Genomic DNA, 14,932 nt, shown 5'->3' on the forward strand with positions numbered 1-14,932 from the left:
ATACAGTGCAGACTTGAAAACAGGGAGATGGTTTGCAAAATCTGTGCGTGGAAGAATTAGCTGCCCCTCCGCGTGCCCCGCCCCATTCCGTCCTGGTCCTAATGCTTGGAGCTGAGTCACCACCGTCTCTAGCAGTCCCACCACGAGGCACAAACACACTGTCCGCCTCTCCTCTAACCAGGACCGCAGGAGATCAGGAGTCCGTGATCCCGAGAAGTCGAACCTGGGGTTCCACACTCAGGGATGGCAGGCACAGGGACGCATGGTGGTGACATGCCGCAGTGACAAGGGGGACACTATGAGAAAGTCTTTCAGTTCAACACACCCTCTCCTCCCTCAACGCTTCTCTCGAAATCTGTGTCGTTGAGGAAGATAAGTCCAGGCAGAAGAAGAGGTGCTTCTCTGGAGAAACATCAGGGTGTCAGAAAATGTATGTCTAGATATTGACATTTGGAAACCCCCCAAGAAAAAGTCAGCTTATTATCTAATCATCCTATTTTTAAAAAGGACCTCCGTTCACAATCCCACCCAGTTAGACACAGTGTCTAATTTATCCCATTCTAGAGTCCTCTGTTGAACATCAGGGAAGAACAAAATATCATTTGGAATAAGCCAACATAAAAGAAAGACCAGAATAAACAAATTAGACAAAAGGAAAAGGAGAAAACGCAAAGAAGTAGAAAAAATACTTTTAAAAAATGAACAATTACTGTCATCAGCTATACAATGAGAAGAGCTCTTTGATCTCGGACACACCAGCAGAGAGGTGACTGGAAGAACACTCAGAGGCCCACAAAGAGCTCTTGGAAGTAAAAAGCGTGTTGGTGGAAACTCCGTTCTCTCAGGAGGTGGCAGTTGGCAAGCCCCCCGAAGTCGGAGGTCCTTTCTGATGGAACACACATTGTCCCCAGCCAGAGCTGTGTCTCATTACCCTTTGCAGGAATCGTGGCCCTTTCTGGACTCCCAGAAACAGGGCAGAGCGTGGACTCCCAGCGGCCCTGCTCCGCTCCTCAGCCCTGCTCCGTCACCGGGCTTGAGCCGGGAACCTTCACTGGGCAACGCCTGGATCGCTCGCGCGGGGTCTGCCTGCTCCCGGCATTGCTCTGCCTGCGGGCAGGCTGCTCCCGAGACGGCCCGTGCAAGCCCCGCACGGACTCGCAGTGAGAACCCACCGAAAGGACATTCTCGGGATGGGGGGGGGGTCCCCCAGCGGCACTTGGAGAAGCGGGAGTTTGGACACTGATTCAATAGGAGGGATGCTTAACGTTTACACTGACTTTTAGTGGAATATGTTTTGTTCACAAACTTGTATAACACACAAGGTATAAGACATAGTGCCCTGGGTGGGATTATGCGCGAGGGTCTGCGGGGCTGATGCCCAGCAAGGGCGGGTCTGGGACCCTTGAGGAAAACGGCCGCCGGCCAGCACCCGTGGGTCTGTGGGCTCTGAGAGGGGGCCTCGAAGTTGTCTGAGAGTTTCCAGCTCAACGCTGTCCTTCCTTTGCAGCAACCCTCTACCGAGCTCAGTGCCGCATCGTTCACAGATGTTCTGCTCTGGGACGTTCTCGCCTTGCAAAGCCCTTCAGATGTGGTCATTGATTGGTAAGTAAACATTTAAATAACATCATCACCCTGCGATAGACTCTAAAATGGCCATGTTTTACATGAATGTTGGGGTCTCATTTAAATATGCTTAAAGGCTCTTCTTTAACATCTTTCGAGATTCGGGAATTTTATGAACAGACCCTTTAACAGATCTTACATTATAAACAAAATGCTATTTTGGAAGTACATGAAGATCATTTTTAAAAAGTATCCCCAAAACAGTAATATAGTGGGGACATAGCTTATTATTCCAGAAAATAAATAGATTCACTTCTGTGGTCCCAAAGATCTCCTTTTTAAAGGATGCCCACAGCCTGGCACCCGCTCTGTGCCCAGGCAGAGGAGAAGCACAGGAAAGAGCAGCAGGAGGTGGGATACAGGTGGTGACAAAGAGGCTGCTGAGCTCCGTCCCTCCCACGGACAGTCTGCACGCAGTTCTCTCTGAGACAGACCAGACACTAGCGACTACTCCTCCACACCAAAGAAGGAGAAAATACCCACATCTGAACGGGTAGGGAAGGCTGGACACACTCTCGTTGCAGTGCCTTACGATGGGGAGGGATTAGGGCGAGAGCATGTCCAGTTTCTCCCTGAACATGGAAGAGTTTAGACCCCACACCTAGTGTCCCAACTTGACTCCCACTGGACAGATGGCTCCTCAAACACATAACTCTGAAAGCCAACAGGTCCCTGAGACCACAGACCATAGAAAACAAAGAAGTGATTCTTACGGGGTGAGAGCACCTGGCACTGGGGCACACACACATACACACGCGCACACACACACATACACATACACACACACACGCCCCACCCAGGTCTCCTTGCAGAGGGAACAGGCCAAATCGCCAATTTAACAAGACTGGGGTCTGGCCGGGATCCTCCCCAGGGACCAGAGAAGCTGGAGGACACCCACATTCTCCTTCCAACACACTCTAATCGCCAGTACCTCCCTGGAGGGAGCTCGAGGACACATCTGGTGGCCCAGCTTTTGCAGCAGCCACCAAGGGACAGATCCCTGGATTACTTGGCTCTAATAGCCAGTGGGGTTTGCACTCATGAATTCCACAGGACTATAGCAGACAAAGAAACAGTTGTAATGGGCACCGAGCACCCCCACCCCCACCAGCAGCTATGCACCAAGCCCCGCACAGGGGAAGCAGGTAGAAGTGACCGGCTCTGCATTGCCCCCGGCAGGGCTCGACCGCATACTTTCCCAGCTGCTGCCTGAGGGTCCCGCTTCCTGCGTCTGGGACTGTGCGGTCTTTCCCACTGGGACACTGACACCCTCAACTGCTGGGAGCCACCAGGAACAAAGGGGGAGGCTGCCCAATGACAAAATCTGAGACAGCTCAGAGCCCCGGCCAGGTGGACCCACAGGCTCATCTCCTACCCCAGATCAGTCTTGTCGAGACTCGGAGAGGTGGCTGTTCTGTCTCCTACACGGAAGACAACACAGAGGCAAAGACAGTGAAGGAACAATGGGATATGGTCCAAACAAAAGAACAAGCTACCTCTGCAGAAACAGATCTTGAGGAAGCAGAGAGAAGTGATGTACCTGGTAAAGTTCAAACCAATAGTCATCATGTTCTCACCGAGGTCGGGAGACCCAGGCGTGAACACAGTGAGAATTTCAACACGGAGATAGGAAAGATCAAGTATTGTAGATAGGTTTCCTTGCTGAATCAGAACAGCAGTATTCATTATTTTTTAAAAGAGTCAAATATATTTTTAAGCGTATTTCTGAATGTATAAGGAAAATACATGGCACTGTATTTTCATACAATGTGCAGGCATAGAGATACTCTTGCATCTGAAGTACAGCTAACACATGTCACTCTTCATATCAGCCATGGCTCAGCACATCTGAGAATTCTGGTAAACTCACTGCAGTTCAAATAAAGAGGTCTGAGAGTCTTATCCAAGCAACTGCGGTCCCTATTTAAATTTTACCCTCGATTATTAAAACCTCAAACCACACAGTCCCCCTAGGAAATCTTGCATAAGCATTGTTCTCGTTGAAAAGGGCTGGGATCAGAAAGGAGGCGAGAGGTCCGTGCTTTCGTTGGCTTCGGAACATCAAAAACCAACCGGCCAGTTCTGCCTCAGCGGTGTGTTCATAACCCTTTTAAAGGCAATGGGAATGATCTGTGTGGATGTGGAGAGAACATACCCCCAAGTAAGCAAATTAGGAAATGCCAAAAACAACCAAATTTCTCTGCTCAAAAAAATTTGGCTCAAACAATAGTTATTTTAAAAAATAATTTCATGCAATATATCAAGGAAATCTATTCATCAGTGATAGAATTTCTACAACCCATTTGAAGGAAAGACTTAAAAAAATACTGTACCCATATTTTGTTCTGGTTTTGACCAGGAAAATACAGTTGCTAAACTATTTTTGAAAAAAGCAATTATTTGTGTTTCTCTAAAGCCAGTATCGCATAATTCAAAAATTGGTTATTTTTCTACCAGGGCCTGATGGGAACATTTTCCTATTTGCTAATGACATCGCATGTAAAACAGACTCTTTTTTTTTTTTTTTGTGGAAAGAGTTTCTAGAATAGCAATGCTTTAGAGAGACAAGGTAATTTTCTTAAATATCCTGAAGAATGTGTCTGGAGACAGAATTCACCTAGCGAAGGAGAGGTGCGTGGGGGAGAAAGGGGAGCAGAGTTCTCATTTCTGAGGGTGTGGGGAGGCAGTTCTGCCGAAAACACTCCTGCTAGATCCAAACCACAAAGGTTTACTAAACAGAAATTTAAATCAAAAGGCAAACAGGATGTTCATCTGGGACACATTTTTGGACACATACTTTTAATACCACATGAAAGCCAGGCCATCCAGATGTAAAAGCAATAAAATTTAAACAAAAAAACAAACAATGAAATAAGAAGTGAGGTTGGATGATAGCCTCTAATGCCTCTAATGCAGAAGACTTCCGGGCGGTGCAGGGTCCGAGACCTCCGCGGACTGGGGGGAAGAGGTGGCCCCGCAGGCCTGCTCGTCCCCACAGTGGAGGAAGCGAGGCCCCGTCTGGCTTTAGGAAGCGCCGAGCCCCGGCAGCCTCTCTTTCAGGATTTCTGGAATTATCCACGTTAGACTGAAGGGGAAACTTATTAAAGCAGCACTGGAGCACCAGATCGACTTCAGGAAGGAAAACAGAAAAGGTTGTTGGTACACGTTGTGCCCAGAGGCTGTGAAGCGAGCCGGGGCCAGCACGTCTGTGAGCTGGCACAGGCCGGCCGGCCTGTCACAGGTACGAAATGACCGTGTCATTCAACTCGGACGCCTGAGAATCTGGAAGTGGACGTCTTCGCGAAGACTTAAGAAAATAGGGCACGTTGTGGTAACACACAACTAGTGTACGTTTTTACAAAGTCAGAAGGGAAATTTTTAGGGTATCATTCAATTATTTTTCAGATTCTTGATTTTACTGTCTTAAAGTACAAATGCGAGGTAGCCATGGCGGTCAGGACTTGAGCTTCATGTGTTTTAAAATAGCAGATTTGAAGATTTACATTCTCCATGCTTCTTCAAATAAACAGAATCCTCCAAGTCCAGAGCCTGTTAACAATAGCAGGCTCCTCTGTCCAGGATGGGAGAAGCCCGGGCAGCTGCCATCTCCCGAAGTTTCAGAAAGCGTCTGTGGTTTGCTACACTGTTTCAGTGAACGCAGAGTCTGAAACATGTATAGGGCATGTGGACTTCCCCCCACATTAGCTTTGGGGATCAGAAGTGAAAACGTCCAAACTTTAGTTGTTTAAATATTTGTTTTCTTTAAGCTTTATTTGTTATATTTTTCTTGTTTGTTTTTTGTTAATCCTCACCCAAAGATATTTTTTCCATTGATTTTTTTCAGAGAGACTGGAAGAGAGGGAGAGAGAGAGAGAGAAAAAAAAACATCGATGTGAGACAGATGCATCAGTCAGTTGCCTCCCGAACTTGCCCCAACTGGGTTTCAGGGATCTAACCTACAACCCAGGTATGTGCCCTTGACTGGGCACCGAACCTGAGACTCTTCCATAAGCAGGCCAGTGCTCTAACCATTGGGCAACAGTGGCCAGGGCTATTTGTTATATTCTTAAAACATAAGATGAGAAATACGTAAAGAAGTGGAAGTTAGTTTCGATGGCGACATAGTCACATGTTTTGTGTCCTGTGCAGGAAGGAAAAGAGTTTGGGGGAAGGACGGCTTATGAGACATCATTATTTCAGAGAAGCAGATGATTGATACTTGGTGATGAATCACTTTAGAACAATTTGAAATTTGTATTATTGTCACTAAAAATTATTTCTGATTTTCTGTAACCTGTAAGTCTTTTCGACAGTTCTGCTTTCCTGCATGGAACAGAGCTTGAGCTGCGTGCACAGTGATAGTGGGCACAGAGTACTTTAAAACAGAAGGTGTTGTGCCAGCCGGTGTGGCTCAGTGGCTGAGTGTCGACCCTGAACCAAGAGGTCACCAGTTCGATTCCCGGTCAGGGCACATGCCCAGACTGTGGGCCCGATCCCCAGTGGGGAGCGTGCAGGAGGCGGCCAGTCGATGTTCTCTCTCATCGATGTTTCTACCTCTCTCTCCCTAAAAATCAATAGAGAAAAATAAATAAATAAATAAATAAACAAACAAATAAACCAAAGTGCTAGATAAATACAGTGGTGGGCATAAGTAGGTTTACAGTTGGAATGCAAATAAACGGTACACTAATGAATGAATAATACAAGAATAGACTTTGTGTTTCATGTGCTCACACTGTGAGCCCCTCCCAGGGAGCCCGCCCGGGGTTGCTTCAAACCCAGGAGAAGCGTTTGGCTGGGTTTTCCTTTCTCTCCGTCTCACTGGGTGGACGGGTGACATCACTGTTCGTCCATCATCCACACCGGTTTAGCATGCGCTTTTCTCACCAGGGCTTGTCGTATTTTGAAACCTGAATTATTTAATTGAGATATCATTAGATGATTTTCCCTTCATACTTTGAAACTTTGCTTTTCATTGGCACATGTATCTGTTCTTGGACTTTGGAAGGTTATATAACACGTTCTGTTATACAAATGTGTTGAGGGTATCCCGGAGCATGTTATGAGTGTTAAGCTTGTACATAACAAATGACCACAATTTTAGCAGGTTCAAAAAGCCCCTCAAAATTATCTCAGTCCCCTAGGTGAGGAGCCCAGGCACCCCAGGCCCTTCCAAGGGTAAGCCGAGCAAGGGCGGGCTGGCTGCGGGCCTGTCCCCCGCTCAGGCCGTGGCAGGTACAGCCTCTGTGGTTGCAGAGCTGAGGGTGCTGTGTCCTGGCCGGCGGGCTGGCTGCGGGCCTGTCCCCCCCTCAGGCCGTGGCAGGTACAGCCTCTGTGGTTGCAGAGCTGAGGGTGCTGTGTCCTGGCCGGCGGGCTGGCTGCGGGCCTGTCCCCCGCTCAGGCCGTGGCAGGTACAGCCTCTGTGGTTGCAGAGCTGAGGGTGCTGTGTCCTGGCCGGCGGGCTGGCTGCGGGCCTGTCCCCCGCTCAGGCCGTGGCTGATACAGCCTCTGTGGTTGCAGAGCTGAGGGTGCTGTGTCCTGGCCGGCGGGCTGGCTTTGGGCCTGTCCCCCGCTCAGGCCGTGGCCGATACAGCCTCTGTGGTTGCAGAGCTGAGGGTGCTGTGTCCTGGCCGGCGGGCTGGCTGCGGGCCTGTCCCCCACTCAGGCCGTGGCAGGTACAGCCTCTGTGGTTGCAGAGCTGAGTGTCCTGTGTCCTGGCCGGCGGGCTGGCTGCGGGCCTGTCCCCCCCTCAGGCCGTGGCAGATGATACAGCCTCTGTGGTTGCAGAGCTGAGGGTGCTGTGTCCTGGCCGGCGGGCTGGCTGCGGGCCTGTCCCCCACTCAGGCCGTGGCAGATGATACAGCCTCTGTGGTTGCAGAGCTGAGGGTGCTGTGTCCTGGCCGGCGGGCTGGCTGCCCTCAGCCCCCAGAGGCACCTGGTGTCCTGGCAGGTGACCCCTCACAACTTGACATCTTATGTCTTCAAAGCCAGCCAGGGAGACTCTCGTTCCCGTCTGTTAGAGGAAGTCTTATAAACAGTACAGTCCTGGGGTGACAACCCCCGCCTTCTCCATGTTCTGTTGGCTAAAATCGAGTCCCAGGCCCCGCACAGCGCTCCTGGGGAGGGTGCCCCGGAGGGTCGGCCGCAGAGAGGTCACGGGCGGTCTTTGGATGCTGCCTCCGTGTGCAGAAATGTCTGTCTTACTCATTTAGGGCTCTTGCTTCAGGCATTCACAATATCACTAGAAATCGGGGAGATGTTTATGTTCTTTGCCACGTGAAATGTATTAGTATCCTTAATTTTAATTTTCTACTAGTCTATACAACTAACTACATGCAGAGAGTAAAAGGTACAGATATACTTTGACTCCCTATGAAACAGGAAACCACACTAAAAATATTTGCTTCAAATATTAGCACTTAATACGAACGCTTTTAATACAAAAGTGATATATTTCGGCATCTCCCCCCCTCCTGACACTATTTGAAATACACTTCTTTTGACCATCTTTGTTATAGAAAATGAATTTTTCTTTTCCTTTTTTCAATCATGTATTCAACAAATAGATCATGACTCTCTTCTGTATAGGCTTTTGTTAAGTTCTGAGAATGTAAATTAAAGAATAATAAAGAGTTAAATCTTCGTCAATTGCTAGCAGTACAACATTACACAAATCACTTAACCTCTTGTGCCATAGTTTACTCAACTTTCAAAGAAATATGTATAATTCTGGTAGCATGTCATTTGCAAAATATTCTTGGGTAACAGACAGAGCAGCTGACCTGAAAGTTCAGTCTAGTGGCGGAGAGAATGTCAGTTAGCACTGTCACCACTTTAGAGGGGCGCAGAGGAAGACACGCCGCATGCAGAGCCCGAGATGGGTGCTGATGGATGAATGGGGCAAGCCGGCGGTGTCAGATGAATTTACACGCAGATGCCAACAGATGCACAAGAGAGCGTGTGTATTAGGGACGTGGCGAATAAATCAGTCGGATGGAATGTGCTGTGTAGACAGAGATCTGTAGGACAGTAAAGTATCCAGATAAGCACGGGCTGGCTCATGTAACCGCAGGCTGAAAAGCTCAGACGGCATCCGGAGTGACGGGGAGCAACTGAGCGACGTTGAATGAGAAGGCACACAATCACCCTTGTGTGTGTTCAGACTTATTCTGCGGGAGGCGGAAAACAGAGGGAGTCCCATGCAGATCGATTTAGGGGGTCACTACAGAAAGCAAGGCAAGGAGAAGAATGTCTGGCAGGGGCAGGACGGGGTGGGCCATGAAGGAGCTGGTGTACCTAGAACTTCGTGGTCGGAGAGGGGACATGAGGATGAAAAGGAACAGATGACGTCTGGGCTTTTTGATTAAGTTGATGGTTGTTTCATGATCTGAAAAGGGGAATAGAGGAGGGAGAGACATTTGGGGAGGAAGGGGAAGATGAGTTTAACTGGAGGATATTAAGTTTGAGGTTGAGGTATCTTTGAGACATACTAGCGGAGGTTTCCAGCATATGCTATGATAAATAATTATAGCTCTTAGGATACATGTATTTGCCAAAGTATGCATTAGAGAGTCATCAATATTTCTATATCCAGAAACGCTGTAAGGTCGTCCAGGTAAAGTGAAACACGGCTGAGATTCTAACGTGGCGTTTCAAGTGGTGTCAGAGGAAGTAGACCTGGAGGGACGCGGGCGAGGGCGAGGTAACAACCCAGCCACGAGAACTCACAGAAACCGCGTGGTTCAGCAGGACCCAGATGGAAGTGAGGACTCACATACCCACGCTGTCGAGAGAGAAAGAGCAAAGACCAAGAAAGACCCTCGGTAACACTCAGTGACCTTGAGGGACGGTTTCAGGGAGCAGCAGGAGACGGGCCACAGTTCCGTGGTTGGAAAGTGGAAGGTAGAAGATACAGTGTGAAGAGCAGAAGTAAGCCGTGCTTGCAACAGACCCAGTAATGCCAAGGGTAGGAATTAGGGCAGTGCTTGTGTACAGAAACGATGTTGAAGACTCCCCCAAGGCATGAACACGGCGAGGGATTTCCTTGTGCACTATATATCAATAGGCCTATCTAGTCGTCTATCTGTCCATATATTTATATCGAGAGGAAAGAGGAGAAAAAGATATATGGATGTTTATTATATATATTCATGGCAGACTTGCTTTGTGACAAATTCTGACTTTTCGTGATCCTTGGTAAATATAAAACATCTATGAACTAGGGTGACAAGCCACATACTTAATACATTAGTGGAAACTAGAGGCTTTCAGAAGAAAATGTGTTTTTCCTCCCCACCAAGCCTGGCTTTCCAAACTTTGGTCTTGCAGTCGGTTCAAATATTCTATTCCACTGTCCAAGCTGCACGGTGATTGCCTCTGACTCAGCACATCCAGCTCCCACAATTCCAGCGCTCCCCAAGGCAAACAGATGCCTCTGGCAGGACGGGGGCCAAGTCCTACTCAGGAAATGCAAAGGAGAAGAGGATATGCATCCATTTGAAAAATATTACTCTCGGTCAACATGAAACAGACTTGGCATGTTTACTTACCAGGAGCGAAAGGCAAGTAGAGAGGAGGAGGCTGAAGTCAGAATAGAGAGAGTCAGCTGGTCGGTTGAGTTGCCCCAGGCACAGGGTATGGTATCCAAGCCCCATTAAAGGGATGTGTCTTGCAGGACAGCCCTCCCATTAAATAGCAGAGAAGGGCTAGAGGCTCGTGATAATCAGTCATTGCTACGCTGCCCCTCTGCTGTCCAAATGTCCCGAGTCTGTGATGTACAATAGTTGTTTTAAATGAGTTCTGTCACTGTGAGAAAATATCCCATCCTCCTGTGATCCTTCCTTCAAACAAATTCGAGTTATTTTATTAGAAAAATAATAGCCCTGTCCGTTTACAACACCAGTACAAATGTCTTATTGTTTTTGCGCAGATGAGAACATTAGCCAGACCCAAAGTCACCAAGTAGCCTATTCTCCGCATCAGCTGGTTTGGGTTTTAACCAGGACAGATGCCTTGTCTTGTATTTTCTTTCACTGTTTCCTTTTATTATGTTTCCTTTAATGAATTTCTTTTATTCAACTGTGGATATAAAATATGGCCACCAGATTTGAGATGATTAGTTCATTCAATGGGAAATATATATCCCTGTTTCAAACAGTGCATCTGTCTGCTCTCTGGAATGTTAAGTAATAACAACAGCACAACAACCCAGCAGCTCAGGGTAGGAAATGAAAACCACCGTGGGCTCGGGAACACTTGGAAGGACACTCCAGGCGGAATGTAATTAAGTATTTGGAATCTGTGGTTTAGGCCACCAGGGTTAAAAATATGCCTCCTGAGCGAAGTGCCTTCGATTTTTCAAAGATCAGACACACTGGCACACAAAAAAGGATGATCAGAGCATCCTCCTTCCGGGCACCTCCACCCTGAGCATGGATTCTGTGTGCCTTCCGGGCCGTCTCCTCCGTGCGAGCCAGAAAGAGAGGGGACGTGTCTTCCTGGAGAAAGCGAGGAAAGAGTCTTTGTTCCCCATCAAGGGACATACACTCCAGTGACCGCCATCTCGCTACCCCGTCTGCTCGGCTGGGAAAACAAACCCACCACACTGCATGCGCGTGTCTTCCGGGGGGAGAGAGGGAGACCAGGACACGCACAGGACCTTGTTGGGGAGCCGTCCCTCCACTTCGCAGCCGGCCTCCCCGCTCCAGGGCCACGACTCCAAGCGTACCCAGTCGGCGATGGGTCTCGGCAGGGCAATCATACAAAAGCAACATGGAATGAACTGAAACCCCCCTCTCACCCTGCCTCTCCCGTGGAGAAAGGGCGGGTGGATGCCCCGGGAGAAATTCGTGCGATGTTGTGGTGATACCATGTGTTGTAGACTGAGTGACGGCACCCAAAGGGCCGGGGTCTCCGTCTCTGGAAACTGTCATGTCAGCTCATGTGCCGATGAGACTCTGAAGATGTGGTTGAGTGGAGGATCCTGCAACGGGGACATGGCTTGCATTACACAGAGGAGTATCCTTGTAAGTGCCCTTGTCAGGGGCGACGGGGCGCTTGGACCAGACGCAAGGGCCGAGGGTAATCCTCAAGAAACAAACAAAACAAATTGTTTTTAATAATGTAAAACTGAAAAAGAAAAATAATGTAAACAATGACCCTGTAAGACCTTGAACCCCACCTGAGGATATGTGCATAATATTAAAATAATAGAGCGAAACCAGTAGATGATCTTTCAGTATATTGTTAAATAAGTGAAAATGTCTCTTGGGAAACAATCAGTTTAATTAACATTGAGATAATAAAAATACCATGTAAACTCATTTTAAAAATAAGAGCAACAGATTTAAACTCAACTTCAATTAATCTGATCAGTACAAAACAATCTGTTTTTTTGGCTTTTGCTTTTTTAATTTTACTTGTTTGTTTTTCAGATTTTGTAATGTATCAATCGTTTGTCTAGGAATCAAGTAAAGCTTTCAGAATTAATCAATTTGACATATTTTATGACTGATAAATTTCAATTATATGTATCCACTTAAAATACTTTCCTGCTCCTATTACCCAAATACAATTTTCAGTCATTCTACTAAATTTATTTCAGTGAGAAAGGAGTTTATTCCATAGCAACGAAAACACTACAAGATTCTATATTTTGGTAAACAGTTATTGCACATTTCTCTCCATTTACATTCTCTTATTTCAGACTCCCACAGTCTCACCTGTGTTACTACAAAACTCTCCCACTGGTCACTTGTCACTGCCTTTCCCTCAGTCATCAGTTTTCTGTTCTGCTACCAGGGTAATCTTTCTAATCACGGTTGTTCCCCATGATTAGACATTCTCAATTGCTCTATAGTGCTCTTAAAACCCACCCTCCCTCGTGGCTTGCTAAGACCTCCACGGATAGAGCCATCATCCCCCCACCTCGTGTTTTGCTCTCCTCCAGTTTAACTCAAAGAGAAGCATTTTAAGATCCTCTAAATCCACCACTGCTCCCGGCCTCTTTCCACCTGAAGAAGTTCTCCAAAATAACATGTCCAGCAGGTGGCTGGACGCGTGCCTCTCCAGTCCAGGAGGCCATCGTAGGCTCGAACGATCCAGAAGACAGCAGACTCAAAACCATGGATAAAGATGAGCGCACTCATAGGATGTACTCACAGAAAGAGGAGTTGCGGGTAGAAATCTGAATAACGATGACATTAAGAGAATGTAAAAGAAAATAAACTCTCACCAATGTCTCCCATTAAGTTTAATTTTAAAATGTTTTTTAAAAAATATCAACTCTTGCCCTGGCCAGTTTGGCTCAGTGGTTACAGCCTCGTCCCTCAGACCAAAGGCTTGCAGACTCCATTCCGGTCCAGGGCACGCACCTCGTTGGATCCCCAGCCCTGGTTGGAGTCGTGCAGGAGGCAACCAGTCCATGTGTCTCTCTCCCGTCAGTGTTTCCCTCTCTCTCTCCCTCCCTCCCACTCTATCTGAAAATCAATGGGAAAATATCCTCAGGTGAGGGTTAAAAACAAGTAAATAAATAAACCCTTGAAGGAGATTAAAAAGGAGCCGTCAGAAAGGCTGACGGACGAGAGGATGCGGCATCCAGAAAGGCTTGGGAAAGAGCACCTCCCACGGAAGAACGTTGCCGGACAAGGCCCGAGAGCAGAACACGCCTGTTGGCTTAGCGAGCGGAGGCCGCTCGGTGACCGGAGGAGAGGTGAGGTTGAACATGCAGCGGAGCTTGGGAATGTCGAGACGTGAGTCCCGGTTTCAAGACCAGTGCAGGAGACACAGAAAACAGAAGGCGGGACTACTGGCTGCCTTGATATATATTGAAGCCAACTAGATAATGTCAGAAATGGGCAAAGAGGAAAGTCATGGCAAATCCTTCGGCGAGAGGGAGAGGCTGACGAGGGGTGGGTGAGTCACGGATGCCAGGAAGATACTGTTTACTAAGCACGTATCAGAGAGCGATGTTCGAGCCTGTGTGGACCGGGAGGGCTCCCGTATTTGTGGGAGCACGGTCTGACTGTAAACTGGACGACAGAGGACATTCGTCCTGAGTCCTGGCCTGGCGGACACGGAGCCGTAGGCCCTGAAGGGCGGTCTGGCCCCTCCTCTGAAGTTTCACGTCAACATTTCCTTGTGGTATAGAGTATATTTCATCGTAAAGCTCAATTTGAAGAATATGCTTTCAAATGTTGAGGAATAACCACGGAAGTTATCAATTCTCCTTTAGGTTGTCAAGGGGACACTGGAGAGCGATGCCTACTTCCCGGGGAAGACATTCTTGCTCCATGGTTCTCTCTCGGCAGACACACCGCGCCCTGCGCTTCGCTGGGGGCCGCGAACACGTGTTGTCCACTCCTCCTCACGGTCTGAGTTTATGAGAAAAGTGTTTCCAAACCACGAAGGAAGGCTGCACAGCAGCACCCTCGGAAGCCAGGCTCAGGAGCCGTCTGGGTGTGGAGGCCAGGTTCTCTTGGACAAGCTGTTCAACTTAGCAGAGCCGTAGTCTGTCTCATCGTCAAGAGGGGGACTGCATCGTAGGCTTGTGAAGATCAAAGAAGCAGCTTTGTAAAATGCTCAGCACGGTGCACGGCACATAGCTGTGGCCGGTGTCTGGACTCGCTGGCCTCACACACCTGTTTCCACCTCATTTTTAATGTGTTCAGAACCAGAAAGAACGTTAACCAAGAAAAGGCAGAGTTTCATCGGGGCACACATCAGGAGGATGTTGCCTCAGGAACAAACGTTTTAAACACCATCTTCGAAAGGGCAGACCCAGGCCACACGCTGTCACCCTTGTCCACAGCCATGGGCACTGGCTCCTCCCTGGCCAGAAAATTCAGTCAGCTCTTGCACAGACACGGTCAGGGGCTTGATTCAAGTTCTAAGGACATCATGCCGATTGGTCAACATAAGCCTAGCCTTCCAGAGGTCATTGGCGTGCCATGCGGTCCTGGAAGGTGCTAAGTCTTTCGTCAGCCCCGAAGCCCTCCTGTGTGCCTTTCATCTGCTGGCTCGCTGACTTCACAGCCCTTCCATTTTCACCACCTCGGGGGTCCCCACATCACCCCAAGACCTGGATAAACAGTTGCCCTAGACCAGACGCTGCCTCCTTCCATCCCAAGGGAATCATTCCTGCCGCTGGAAGCCGGCACCGTCTCTGTGTGCCTCCAACACACAGGCACGTCCGATCAGAGTAAAGCTCCTCACACCCATGTAACTGAAGGGCGGGCCTAGTCAAGTTTTGGGAAAACAAAAAAACAAAAACAATGAAAGAAACTTCCACGTGTTTCTGTTGGTAAGAATA

Source organism: Molossus molossus, unplaced genomic scaffold (genome assembly GCF_014108415.1).
Source record: "Molossus molossus isolate mMolMol1 unplaced genomic scaffold, mMolMol1.p scaffold_m16_p_4, whole genome shotgun sequence".
Lineage (NCBI taxonomy): Eukaryota > Metazoa > Chordata > Mammalia > Chiroptera > Molossidae > Molossus > Molossus molossus.